This window comes from Lolium rigidum, chromosome 2 (assembly GCF_022539505.1).
Source record: "Lolium rigidum isolate FL_2022 chromosome 2, APGP_CSIRO_Lrig_0.1, whole genome shotgun sequence".
NCBI classification, from domain to species: domain Eukaryota; kingdom Viridiplantae; phylum Streptophyta; class Magnoliopsida; order Poales; family Poaceae; genus Lolium; species Lolium rigidum.
Window position 1 is genome coordinate 50,018,982 of NC_061509.1, and position 13,469 is coordinate 50,032,450.

The following is a 13,469-nucleotide window of genomic DNA, read 5'->3' on the forward strand; positions in this document are numbered from 1 at the left end:
GATGCGCCTGGAAGAGATCTACACTGGTCCTAACAGAGCCGACGTTTACGTATAGTGCCTTGGCTAACCACAGAGCCGATTTCAGCAGTTACCTGGCGGAATCGGCTCGGGGGACACCTAATCAGATAAACACGTACGATACATGTGCAGTGAAATATTGGGGGCCGATAGAAAAAAAAAATTCGCATGATATGCAAGGAACAAAGCCGATGCATAGCCATCGACTCCAGCACAATTACACATGATCTACCCGCTGCGTGTTCAAGGCACGAATGGCTCAGGTCCATTTGTCTGAATTACGTGTACTCATCACTGTTTTCACCTCGACTGAGGCTCGGGGGGCAGCTGGCCTGGTAGATGCTCTGTTTTTTTTTTAAAAAAAAAAGCCGATTGGAGAGTCATCGGCTGGTCCCGCAACGCGATTCCTCTCTAAGGCGGCGAGTTCTTGCAAAAGAGGGATCCATCATTACCGATAGAGAGTTGGCTCTGGGCTATCTGGTTGCTGTAAAGGAATAGAGCAAGTGATATCTGTTCTGCAGAAGTTTCGGCTTCAACGACAAGTTGTTTTAGCAGCGGTTCTAGGACTCTTTTGAAGGCATTGGTCTGCCTCATTGTCTACCAGAGCTCAAAGTCATCGGTCGAAAGGATGAAGGATAGATCGTGAGGGCTTGATGGGCTGACATCGGCTTATTGAGCTTTGACCAAGTTCGCGATCACCCCGTGGTCGAAGAGATGAAGGATGGATTATGAGAGACCGATGCGCCGCCATCGGCTCATTGAGCATTGGCTAAGTGATGATCGGCAAAATCAGTATGAGGGGAAATCGGCTAAATTGGCATAAAGGAAATCGGCAAAATCAAGTTGGGGAATTTCTTCATTGATAAACGAGATTTCTTACATAAAGAGCTGATTGCTCTCAAAAGGAAGTACTAGGGGGATACATTGCCCCATCTACTACTGATCCTATGCTAAGGGCCCTATCTACGGGCCGTCGCTGCCCTCATCGTCGCCGTCGTCGCCGCTGTCGGCGCTACTCCCGGCGGGCTCGTCGTCGCTGCGCCGTAGCAACCGCCGGCAGGACCCTCGTTGTCCTCATCCTCCTCGTCCGCATCGTCGTCGTCGGCCGTCGAAGTCGCCGAGGTTTCCCGGCCGGGCGGAAGCGCTTGGCCGGCGGCTCGTCGGAGGAGCCGTCGTCGTCCTCCTCCTCCTTCGCCTCCTCGGAGGAGGTGAAGTCGTCCCCGGGGAGAAGCGATCGTCATCGCTCTCCTCCTCCGATTCCCCGTCGGCGAGGAAGCGGAGGTCGCTCTCCCCGTCCGTTGAGGACTTGTCGTCCTCGGACCAGACGGAGAAGTCGTGGCCGGGCTCCTCCCCGACTTCTATGGCGCGGCGGATGTTGGCCGCATGGACCTCCTGTGGGTCCCGTTCTGGCGTCGGCTCGTAGGAGGAAGAGGACTCGATGGAAAGTCCTGAGGAGGAAGAGGAAGAGGAAGACATTGCTACAGGGGAAGAGGGTTTTTTGGGCGCTGGTGGACAGAACAGAGCAGGGGGATGAAGTGGCGAACCGTTCGGCACAGATAAATAAAGGGGGTGTAGTGGAGGTTTAATGCCTTGACGGTTCTCGAGGACGTGGTGCCGAAATTATCAATTCGTGCAGAGAAGCCCAGGAGGCGAGGCGAAATGATGGAAGATTCGTGGCGGTTCTCGCTCCGCCACGACATGACCCGACGAAAGAAAAGTGTAATGATTTTGGAAATGTCATTTCCAAAACCAGGGGGCATGTGTTATCACCGAGATTCGACCGGATCAGAAGTGGGCCGCGATTGAAGATGGGTTTGAAGAATATACATAGAAGGAATACATGAATCGGCCTTGTGTATCAAGTTTGGGCTAGTTTGCCCGTGTATCTGTAACATAGTAGGATGCGTGTTGGTTAGAAGTAGTTTGGGCTCGTGCCCGGTTGGGATTATTCCCACGTTAGAAAGTCCCCCGGACTATAAATATGTATCTAGGGTTTATGAAATAAACAACAATCACGTTCACCACAAACCAATCTCGGCGCATCGCCAACTCCCCCATCTCGAGGGTTTCTTCCGGGTAAGCACCATGCTGCCTAGATCGCATCTTGCGATCTAGGCAGCACACGTTTATTCGTCGTTCATGCGTTGCTCGTATCGAAGCCTTTTTGATGGCGAGCAACGTAGTTATCATAGATGTTTTAGGGTTAGCATTGTTCTTCGTATCATATGCTATCGTCGTGCAACCCTTAGGCATCTAGCCGCCCTTACGCCTATCACGGGTGTAAGGGCGGCACCCCACTTGATCATTGTTTAGTAGATCCGATCCGTTATGATTGCTCCTTGTTCTTCAAGGATTAGTTTAATATCTGCATTGTTAGGCCTTACAAACGGGTCGAAGGATCCAGTGGCGCGTAGGGTGTAGTTTGCTAGCCCTAGACAGGATGTTCCGAGGATCAACTTCGTGTTGGTTTTTAGGCCTTGTCTAGGGTCGGTTTACGATCACCGTTCGTGGCCGCCAGGCTCGATCACGAGTAGGATGTTCCGATTGTGCGGTGAAAACCCCAAATCGTAGTAGGTCGCTTTAGCTTTATCTTGATCAAGAAGGACCACCATCTGATCGTACACCTCGTACGTATCATGGGTGGATCGGCTCTTTGAGCCGATTCACAGGACAACCCGAGAGCCGATCGAGACTCGTATTTAACGTTTACGTGTATGCCATGCAGGAAACTAAGCGAGGCATCATCCAACACCTTCCCGACCAGGTATAGGTCAGGTCGCACGCCCTTACATCAGCATCGGACGTGTGTGCAGAAGGCTTTGCGGGCCGTCGCTCGGAGGGACCAGGGCCAGCCGCAGTCCTGGGAGATTCCCGGCTCTACGGTGTTGCCCGTCGCTGCCCGCCGATGGGTTTCTGACCGCAACACTCCCTCAGTTTTGGCATACCTCAGCAAAATGGGCAAATCAAAGGCCACATGTACTTCCTGAGCAGACAAACAAGGTACATGTGCATACAAATACTGCAGAAACAGCTATATCAACATGACCTCGTATTTTCTTTCACAAAAAACATGACCTCATATTTTAATAAGGAAAAGATACATGGCACAAAAATGGGGCATAACCCTGCAAATAACAATGAGGCAAATCACTTAATCACACATTATTCAGTTATCCGTAACATGTAAAACCAGGATAATATTCAATAAGAAATAGCATATATGACGGTCATGTTTTCATTGAATAATAACCGAACGGCAAATTTAGCAAATCAAAAAATGCGGTGACTGATTTGAGCACCTCCTGACGAAGACACATGGTCTAGCTAATCTTCGATGGCAAAATTACCTGAACCATAACCGTGTACCTCCCAATTCAGAATTCCCCTGTTTTTTTTTTTTACCTTCACTTCAGGTGGAACCAACCTAGCTATCTAGGTAGGTATCAGGTAAGATCCATCAATAGATTCACATCTTGCAATGACATTAGTTCAGCTGAACAGCGGACTCCATTTTGGTACACTCATTGTATAGATGACCTTTTCCTTCTCAAAACGCTGCAGACAATAATACGGTCAAAGAAATGGCTGAGCGAAAAAACCTTAAATGGATACATAGCTAGATTAGTTTCAGTCATAAGTAAATAACACAAGTATAGCATCCGTATGATTATTCTTACTGTGGAAGCTGTAGCTACAGTAGGAATCGGCAAAGAAAGCTTACCTCCACGAAAGACGATGTGAAAAAATATTCACATAATCCGTACTGTTGAATTCATATTGTTGCGCTGCACAAAATGTAGAGCAATAGTGAGATAATATGAAAACACTAAGCAGTTACAGTATAGGAAAGTGTCAGCTCAATCCCCTAAGAGAAGGTATACATGATAATCAAGTAAAGAGAAATCATTCTGCTATGTAGGAATCCAATATGAGTTGTGGGCTTTTGTATCTCACGCAGCGAAGAGAATGTACAGCTGGGATATATGCTCGTTTCAATGTAAGCTTGCATATATAGCCTCTCTGGTGGTACTCTCGGATATTATTTTTCAATAAAATATCTATATAAACAACAAAAACATTTGAGAATTTCATCAAGCGCATGGTGTGCATTTGGAAATGAAGAAGGAACCGACCGAGTAAATGAGGTCATGAACCCGACACAATCCAAAGCATGTCGGGTAGATGAACACAATAGCCTGGAACATCCAAGAAATAAAAATCTTAGCTAAAATAAGATATTTATTTGGTTCTAAGAATCAGCATTATATTGATGTATACGAGTAAATCACGGTAAGAAAATGCATAATTTTTAAGAAGCTCACGTTGTGCTTGCAAACCAGACAAAAGCTAAACCACCTCTTCTACAGCCTCTTCCCCGCATAAACCTATCCATATGGCAGAGACGAACGCCCTGATGAGGCACATCTGAGAACATGGTACAAAAAATAAAGAGATCGGTGGGGCTGAAGAAAGTGGGAGGAGGCCTTGATACCGCGTTACTGGTCAAACGCTCCCCGCAGTTGCTAGCCCAATCAGGAGCGAGCAACGGAGAACAAAATCTACTCCTCGTCGATGTTAATCTCCAGGAGGCCTAGGCATCACAACCTCACAGCCACGACAGTGTCTAATAGCTGCTCCTCTTCTTCATCCATCCGCATGGCCTAGGCGTGGGCGTTGTTTCCCATCCAATGCTGAAAAATTATGCAATCATCTTATTAACAATAATATAATTAGTGTCCATAGTTTAGCAACCCATCAAATTCAACCGTGTAGGAATATACAAAAGGATCTGGTATGCAAAACATTAAGGTAGCCAGCTCCAAGAGCTTTATAGTCAACTATCTTGTCGATCTAATAATTAGCTGGTGGCAAAAAATAATCAAATCTCTTCGGACTTCTAATATGTAAGAACAAATGTAGTCCAAAAGATAGTCAAATATGTACTGAATCCAAGAAGCTTTTCGTCTTTTCTAAATGGAAAGATCAATAGAATAGATTCCTGTCATATCTAAAAGAATTTGCACAAATCAAAAACAATTTCAGGGCTTAGATCGAGGGGGAAGGGTGAATAAAGGGGATGGATGCACCTAGATGTGGACTTCTTCTTGACGCTGAGAACGGGGACAGCCTAGATGTGGACTTATTCTTGACGCTGAGAACGGGGACAGTGGCGCCACCCACTCCCGTCGTGCAGCAGCGATGCTTCTCTTGTTGAGCGCCAAGGGGGAGAGAGGTGAAGGGAGGGGCTGGCGGAGACGAACAGGTGACGACTCAGCTTGGTCGTGGATCCCTATGTTGTGTCTTGGCGGCGGCCCGCAAGGGACGGCGAGGTCCGCGAACGTCCACCGGCGCCCTCCCCTCACCGCTGCTCGGGTCGAGCGCGAGCCGAACAACTCGCAACGATACGAGATGGCGCCCTCCCGGGTGCCGATGGTGTGCACGACCCCGGCCGGGCCGGGGCGATTGACGGAGTGGAGCCATGGATGGAGACGACGGAGCTCATCACGCCGAGGAGGAGGTCGACGGCGGCTGTCGTGGACGCGAACCCCTGCAGCACATCTCCAAGACGGAGGCGAGGGCTTGAATCCCCGACGGCGGCGCCGGAGGCACGAGGGAAAGGGAGAGGCGGCGGCCGTGAGGAGGAAGAAGGCCATTGGGGAGGAGGGGAAGGAAGGGGATTGGGCGGACGAAGTTGCGTGCTCTCTCCCCGCGAGACGCCGGGCCGGGCGGGCTTCACGTGACCCATGGATAAAAAACGGGTCTGCGGGAGGGCCTCACGCCCTGGACGAAACGGCCGGTCAAGATCGCGCCACATCACCTCAATTGGACGGCCCAAAATCCAAACGGCTGTGAGGCCCACTATGGGGGGCACCATATACACCTTTAGATATGGAAGCAGCATTTACATATCACACGAAAATAATACCAAATACAAGAAACAGCTATATCAACATGACCTCGTATTTTCTTTCACAAAAAACATGACCTCATATTTTAATAAGGAAAAGATACATGGCACAAAAATGGGGCATAACCCTGCAAATAACAATGAGGCAAATCACTTAATCACACATTATTCAGCTTATCCGTAACATGTAAAACCAGGATAATATTCAATAAGAAATAGCATATATGACGGTCATGTTTTCATTGAATAATAACCGAACGGCAAATTTAGCAAATCAAAAATGCGGTGACTCGATTTGAGCACCTCACAGAAGACACATGGTCTAGCTAATCTTCAGTGGCAAAATTACCCGAACCATAACCGTGTACCTCCCAATTCAGAATTCCCCTGTTTTTTTTACCTTCACTTCAGGTGGAACCAACCTAGCTATCTAGGTAGGTATCAGGTAAGATCCATCAATAGATTCACATCTTGCAATGACATTAGTTCAGCTGAACCGCGGACTCCATTTTGGTACACTCATTGTATAGATGACCTTTTCCTTCTCAAAACGCTGCAGACAATAATACGGTCAAAGAAATGGCTGAGCGAAAAAACCTTAAATGGATACATAGCTAGATTAGTTTCAGTCATAAGTAAATAACACAAGTATAGCATCTGTATGATTATTCTTACTGTGGAAGCTGTAGCTACAGTAGGAATCGGCAAAGAAAGCTTACCTCCCCGAAAGACGATGTGAAAAAATATTCACATAATCCGTACCGTTGAATTCATATTGTTGCGCTGCACAAAATGTAGAGCAATAGTGAGATAATATGAAAACACTAAGCAGTTACAAGTATAGGAAAGTGTCGGCTTAATCCCCTAAGAGAAGGTATACATGATAATCAAGTAAAGAGAAATCATTCTGCTATGTAGGAATCCAATATGAGTTGTGGGCTTTTGTATCTCACGCAGCGAAGAGAATGTACAGACTGGGATATATGCTCGTTTCAATGTAAGCTTGCATATATAGCCTCTCCGGTGGTACTCTCGGATATTATTTTTCAATAAAATATCTATATAAACAACAAAAACATTTGAGAATTTCATCAAGCGCATGGTGTGCATTTGGAAATGAAGAAGGAACTGACCAATAAATGAGGTCATGAACCCGACACAATCCAAAGCATGTCAGGTAGATGAACACAATAGCCTGGAACATCCAAGAAATAAAAATCTTAGCTAAAATAAGATATTTATTTGGTTCTAAGAATCAGCATTATATTGATGTATACAGTAAATCACGGTAAGAAAATGCATAATTTTTAAGAAGCTCACGTTGTGCTGCAAACCAGCAAAAGCTAAATCACCTCTTCTACAGACCTCTTCCCCGCATAAACCTATCCATATGGCAGTAGACGAACGCCCCGATGAGGCACATCTGAGAACATGGTACAAAAAATAAAGAGATCGGTGGGGCTGAAGAAAGTGGGAGGAGGCCTTGATACCGCGTTACTGGTCAAACGCTCCGCAGTTGCTAGCCCAATCAGGAGCGAGCAACGGAGAACAAAATCTACTCCTCGTCGATGTTAATCTCCAGGAGGCCTAGGCATCACAACCTCACAGCCACGACAGTGTCTAATAGCTGCTCCTCTTCGTCATCCATCCGCATGGCCTAGGCGTGGGCGTTGTTTTCCATCCAATGCTGAAAAATTATGCAATCATCTTATTAACAATAATATAATTAGTGTCCATAGTTTAGCAACCCATCAAATTCAACCGTGTAGGAATATACAAAAGGATCTCGGTATGCAAAACATTAAGGTAGCCAGCTCCAAGAGCTTTATAGTCAACTATCTTGTCGATCTAATAATTAGCTGGTGGCAAAAAATAATCAAATCTCTTCAGACTTCTAATATGTAAGAACAAATGTAGTCCAAAAGATAGTCAAATATGTACTGAATCCAAGAAGCTTTTCGTCTTTTCTAAATGGAAAGATCAATAGAATAGATTCCTGTCATATCTAAAAGAATTTGCACAAATCAAAAACAATTTCAGGGCTTAGATCGAGGGGGGAAGGGTGAATAAAGGGGATGGATGCACCTAGATGTGGACTTCTTCTTGACGCTGAGAACGGGGACAGCCTAGATGTGGACTTCTTCTTGACGCTGAGAACGGGGACAGTGGCGCCACCCACTCCCGTCGTGCAGCAGCGATGCTTCTCTTGTTGAGCGCCAAGGGGGAGAGAGGTGAAGGGAGGGGCTGGCAGAGACGAACAGGTGACGACTCAGCTTGGTCGTGGATCCCTATGTTGTGTCTTGGCGGCGGCCTGCAAGGGACGGCGAGGTCTGCAGACGTCACCGGCGCCCCTCCCCTCACCGCTGCTCGGGTCGAGCGCGAGCCAGAACAACTCGCAACGATACGAGATGGCGCCCTCCGGGTGCCGATGGTGTGCACGACCCTGGCTGGCTGGGGTGATTGACGGAGTGGAGCCATGGATGGAGACGACGGAGCTCATCACGCCGAGGAGGAGGTCGATGGCAGCGTCGTGGACGGAACCCCTGCAGCACATCTCCAAGACGGAGGCAGGGGCTTGAATCCCCGACGGCGGCGCTGGAGGCACGAGGGAAAGGGAGAGGCGGCGGCTGTGAGGAGGAAGAAGGCCATTGGGGAGGAGGGGAAGGAAGGGGATTGGGCGGACGAAGTTGCGTGCTCTCTCCCCGCGAGACGCCGGGCCGGGCGGGCTTCACGTGACCCATGGATAAAAAATGGGTCTGCGGGAGGGCCTCACGCCCTGGACGAAACGGCCGGTCAAGATCGCGCCACATCACCTCAATTGGACGGCCCAAAATCCAAACTGCTGTGAGGCCCCCTATGGGGGGCATCATATACACCTTTAGATGCCAACGTTCCTAGACAGACAAAAAAAAACGGCTTTTGCCGGACGCTATATTGGGGCGTGAGTGAAGATGCTCTAAGGTACGAGGTGTTCGGTGCATATTTTAACCACCAAAACCTTAAAAAAGGTTGTTTTCCAATGTTGCTTGCATTTGCGGGTATCTTTGCTCTAAGGCATGGAAGCTTTCTCGTTAAGCCTACATTCCGCCCAATTATAAGAGCACTAGATGACCGGTTGCGCTATCGCGCAAATGGCAGAAATAGTACATGAGAGAAATGCCTAAATCAATGCAAACCAAAGACTATTAGTAATATGCTAATGAACAATAATATATAGGATGACGCCCTGGCGCAAAGACCAAACCCGGGCCTGAATTGAAGCCATGTCCTATCAGTAAATGAGTACATCATGATAATCAGCAAGAAATAAAACGCAAATGATGGTTCGGTTGCACACCAAGATGATCAGAAAATCACCAATAGCAATACATTGTCTTACAACACAAACACAGATGATAGAATCAAAAGGTCACACAATAGTAAATAGCCCATATTGCAATAATATGTTTAGTCCTACTCTGATGGTGTTAAGGTACACTAGTAGATAACAGGCCTTTTGTTCCGGGTGTTAAGGGCCTTTTGTCGCGGGCGGCCAGCCGCGACAACGGAGGCGCGACAAAAGGGTCCACCTTTTGTCGCGGGTCGCTTACGACCCGCGACATAAGGTCCACCACGTGGCAGCTGCGGGCGCGCACGGCACAGGCCCTTTGTCGCGGGCGGTGTTACCACCCGCGACAAAAGGACCTATACGTGGCGCGCGCACAACGCCGCTGCTTTAGGGTTTGAGGGGTGCAGCACCCCTCCCCCCGCCACCGACCGCCTGTTATTTCATTTTTTTCGTTCGAAAATAAAAGTTGCATATATTTGTACGCTACTAGAAGTTGTACACGTTCATTCAATATATATATATATATATATATATAGATCGATCAAACAAATGTTGGAAGCAAAAGTCGATTTCCCTTACATGTAGATTCCCCTTACATATATATATACATTTAGCTCACGATCGACAAGCGGTACTAACGACCGTCTATTTGGAGGTAGAGCATCTATTTGGACTAAACAAGCCTTTGTTGTTTAGTACTTCTTTAACCAAAAGTCCCGCCAGCTTCCTCCGCAATTCCTAGTAGGTGTTCCTTTGGTTGGAGTCTCGTCCCGCATGTAGTCGACCTATATACGAAAATGAGATGAGTATGACTATATCAATCTTGATAACGAAATATTGACGATAATAAATAAAGTTTGTGAGTGTTATTGCTTACGTTGAATTTATTTCTGTTCTGCGTCTCAGTGGTTAACATGCGAATGGACTCGCAAACGTAGTATCCACATAGATTCGTCCCTTGTGGCTGCCGAGGGCACGGTACAGGAGTAAATGTTAACTTCTCCGCCTGGTATCATCCTTACGATGTCTCTTGAAAGCGGTCCAAGCCCTGCCAGGCAAAAGAATGATTGAATGAGTGGATAATTAATTGATATCTCACGAAAGATATAGCGCGGTGATGAAGAAAAATACACTTGGAGCAACTTCTGCAAGTCGTGGAACCCGTCCACGCCTCTACTCAGTGGGTCTCTTACTTCAACTATTCCCTTATCAGGTTGAATGTCTAGTAGAATCCAGTGGAAGCTGCACATGTTATGTATATACGTCAGGAATTACACTTAACATCGAGTAAGAAAAATTGAATGTGCATAAAAGATCATTAAGACTCTCACTCGTAGTTGTAAGGAAACAATATTGAATCACGAAATATTGCTCCCCCAAAAACCTTAGTAGGTTTCCCCCGTGTCTTGGGCATTATACTTTACCGTTTGAACATGTACTTTATCTAGGTCAACAAACCCAATATTGATAATATTATTACTTTTGCATTCACCGATCTTCGATCCGCATAATAGAGAACACATAAGATATAATTAGTATATGCAATGAAAAACGAACATGAACTCGAATGAAAATGAACTTATATGTAGTTAACAACTTACAAGCAATAGCAACTCATGAGAGATTTGTCGAGGGCTTCTAAATTGAATAACTGCCAGAGTTCATTCATCTCAATATGGATCTCCTCCTTTCGGTAGTAATATTCAAATGGTATAGTCGCCACGATGAACCTTATGTTCTCCTTGCATGCATCAAGGTACCACTGATGCAAATTCCGCATATGTGTTGGCAGTTTATGCAGCTGCTCTGTGCTGACCAAGTCGGCCCCGTAGACAAATTTAGGAGCTATATCAGCAGTGGGTAGTGCAGCATCTGCTGTAGACAGCAATTCCTCCACGGTAACGTCACAGTGCAGCCGCTAGCTTTGCAGCTTCTTCCATATCGAAACCACCCCGTTCCCGGTACAGCTTGGAAACATTAAACACTTTGAGTGCTGGGATCGATTGTTTGGGCTGAGCACCGAGGAGGGGAACTTCCTTTCTCTTTTTGCCTTTTGTCGTTGGCTTGGCCTTGAGGGGTGCACTTGTTGCAGCTTGACTTATTCTCAGCTGCACTTCTAGCCGATGATTTGCTCGTGCCAGCAATGTCCTTCTCCTTAGCCTTTTCAGCCTTCTTTTGGTCAATTACCTTCGCAAGAGCGCGTGTATAGTCATCCTTCTTCTCGTGTAAGTCATACTCGCGATGGTGTGTTCGGAAAACTAGTAGCATATGCTATTTGCTTCTCGGTGTATGGCTCGGCGCCGGAGGTTTTGGCTTATGGAAATGATCATAGTTGTGTTTCGCAACAGCGGCCGCATTTTCCTCGACAGTAAGATCCCAAGGACGGGGAGGAGGAACCTTTGGTACTTTTGGGAGGGGCGACCTCTTGCGGACAGGACTCTTGAAACGCTTCCGGCAGGGTGCGCCATTCCGAGTCTTTTTGGGCGGAGGCGGCGGCGCTGGAGATGGAGATGGACTACCGATGTCGTGGTCGACGTCGTACCCATGGGGTGATGGTGGCGACATGTGATCAGTAGGAGGAGGTGATGGTGGCCTCGTGATCATCCGGAGGAGGTGATGGTGGCCTCGCGATCATCCGGAGGAGGTGATGGTGACCTGCTCGGACGACCGGTACTAGGGGCTACCCAGCCCGGCAGCTTGATGTTCTTCTTTTCCCGTGAGAATGATTTCTCCCAAGACCTCTCCGAGTGTAAGCCCCCCATCACCTCCGGGGATATCAAGCTCCAATGTCTCCCACGACGGGACAACTCGAATCCACCCCGACACGAGCATAGTCAGCTGGAATCGGATTGCCATGCCATGTTGCCGGCTCACCTTCAGGTCCAAATGCCGGTAAGACATAGCCGACCGCCACCTTAACAGAAACCTTCCTGAACACCTCATGGAGATCACAAGGTGTTTGCTCCTTGATTCCATCCAAGGGGTCGCCAGGACCGGCATCTATCATCATCCGTGTAGAAGGGGCCTCCGAGTCGGCCACGCTGCTGTCTCGTCGCTGAGATATGTCGGCGGTATTATCTGGCTGGCGCCGGCCTTTTAGTTCATTTATCTCCCGCTGCCGCCGCTGAAGCTCCCGCCGCCGCTGGTCAAGTCGGCGTTGGAACTCGGCCATCTGGTCATTCCGCACCTCCAGCTCGGCGTTGTTTAGCTCTCGCTCGGCTTCTATAAGTCTCCGCGTCGGCCGGAAACCCAAGCGACCATGGAACACTAGGGCCGAAGCCTCTTGTTCGTCCTCCCTTCTCAGGATTACCGAGGACAAGCGTCGCAAATCTTTCTCTCTATCCGGAGCAAACTTAAGTTTTCCCGCCTTTATATCTCGCCGTCACTTCAATCCATTTTTGCCCGGGTACCCTAACCCCGCTCGTCACTTTCAACAATGTTCCCCGTCTTCATGTCATACTCACAGCCATGCGCGAGGAACCAATTTCGAGCCCTAGTGTCCCATCCTTCTCGCGTGGGTTCCGGAGTGATCCCCTTCGGCCTCCATCTCAGCCCTCTTGTGCATCCCACTTAGGCATGGCCCTTCCGTAGCCCCCTCGCCCGTATGATGGTGATATTCCTTTAAGCTTGCATTCTTCTTGTTTTTCGTTGACGAGTTCACAGCCTCCTCCGATTCTTTGTACCTCACAAATTCTTCCCGCTATGCTCTCGCTTCGCTAGGTAGTTCTCGAATAATGGAGGCTTCTTGTCTTTCTTATAATTTTTCCATAACCGATTCTTATACGCCCGGAAAAGTTCCCCCATCTTCTTAAGAGCCCATTTCTTCACTAGCGCCCGCTGCTTAGCATTCTCAGACTCCGATCCCAAATCTGGCAAAGTGAAATGTGCCATAAGGTCGCTGAAAAGTGTGTCTTTGTACCTATCGGCAACTGATGGCGTGTATTTCACACGTTCGTTGGGCAACCCCAAGAGGAAGGTATGATGCGCACAGCAGCAAGTTTTCCCTCAGAAAGAAACCAAGGTTTATCGAACCAGGAGGAGCCAAGAAGCACGTTGAAGGTTGATGGCGGCGGGATGTAGTGCGGCGCAACACCGTAGATTCCGGCGCCAACGTGGAACCCGCACAACACAACCAAAGTACTTTGCCCCAACGAAACAAAGGAGGTTGTCAATCTCACCGGCTTGCCGTAACAAAGGATTAACCGTATTGTGTGG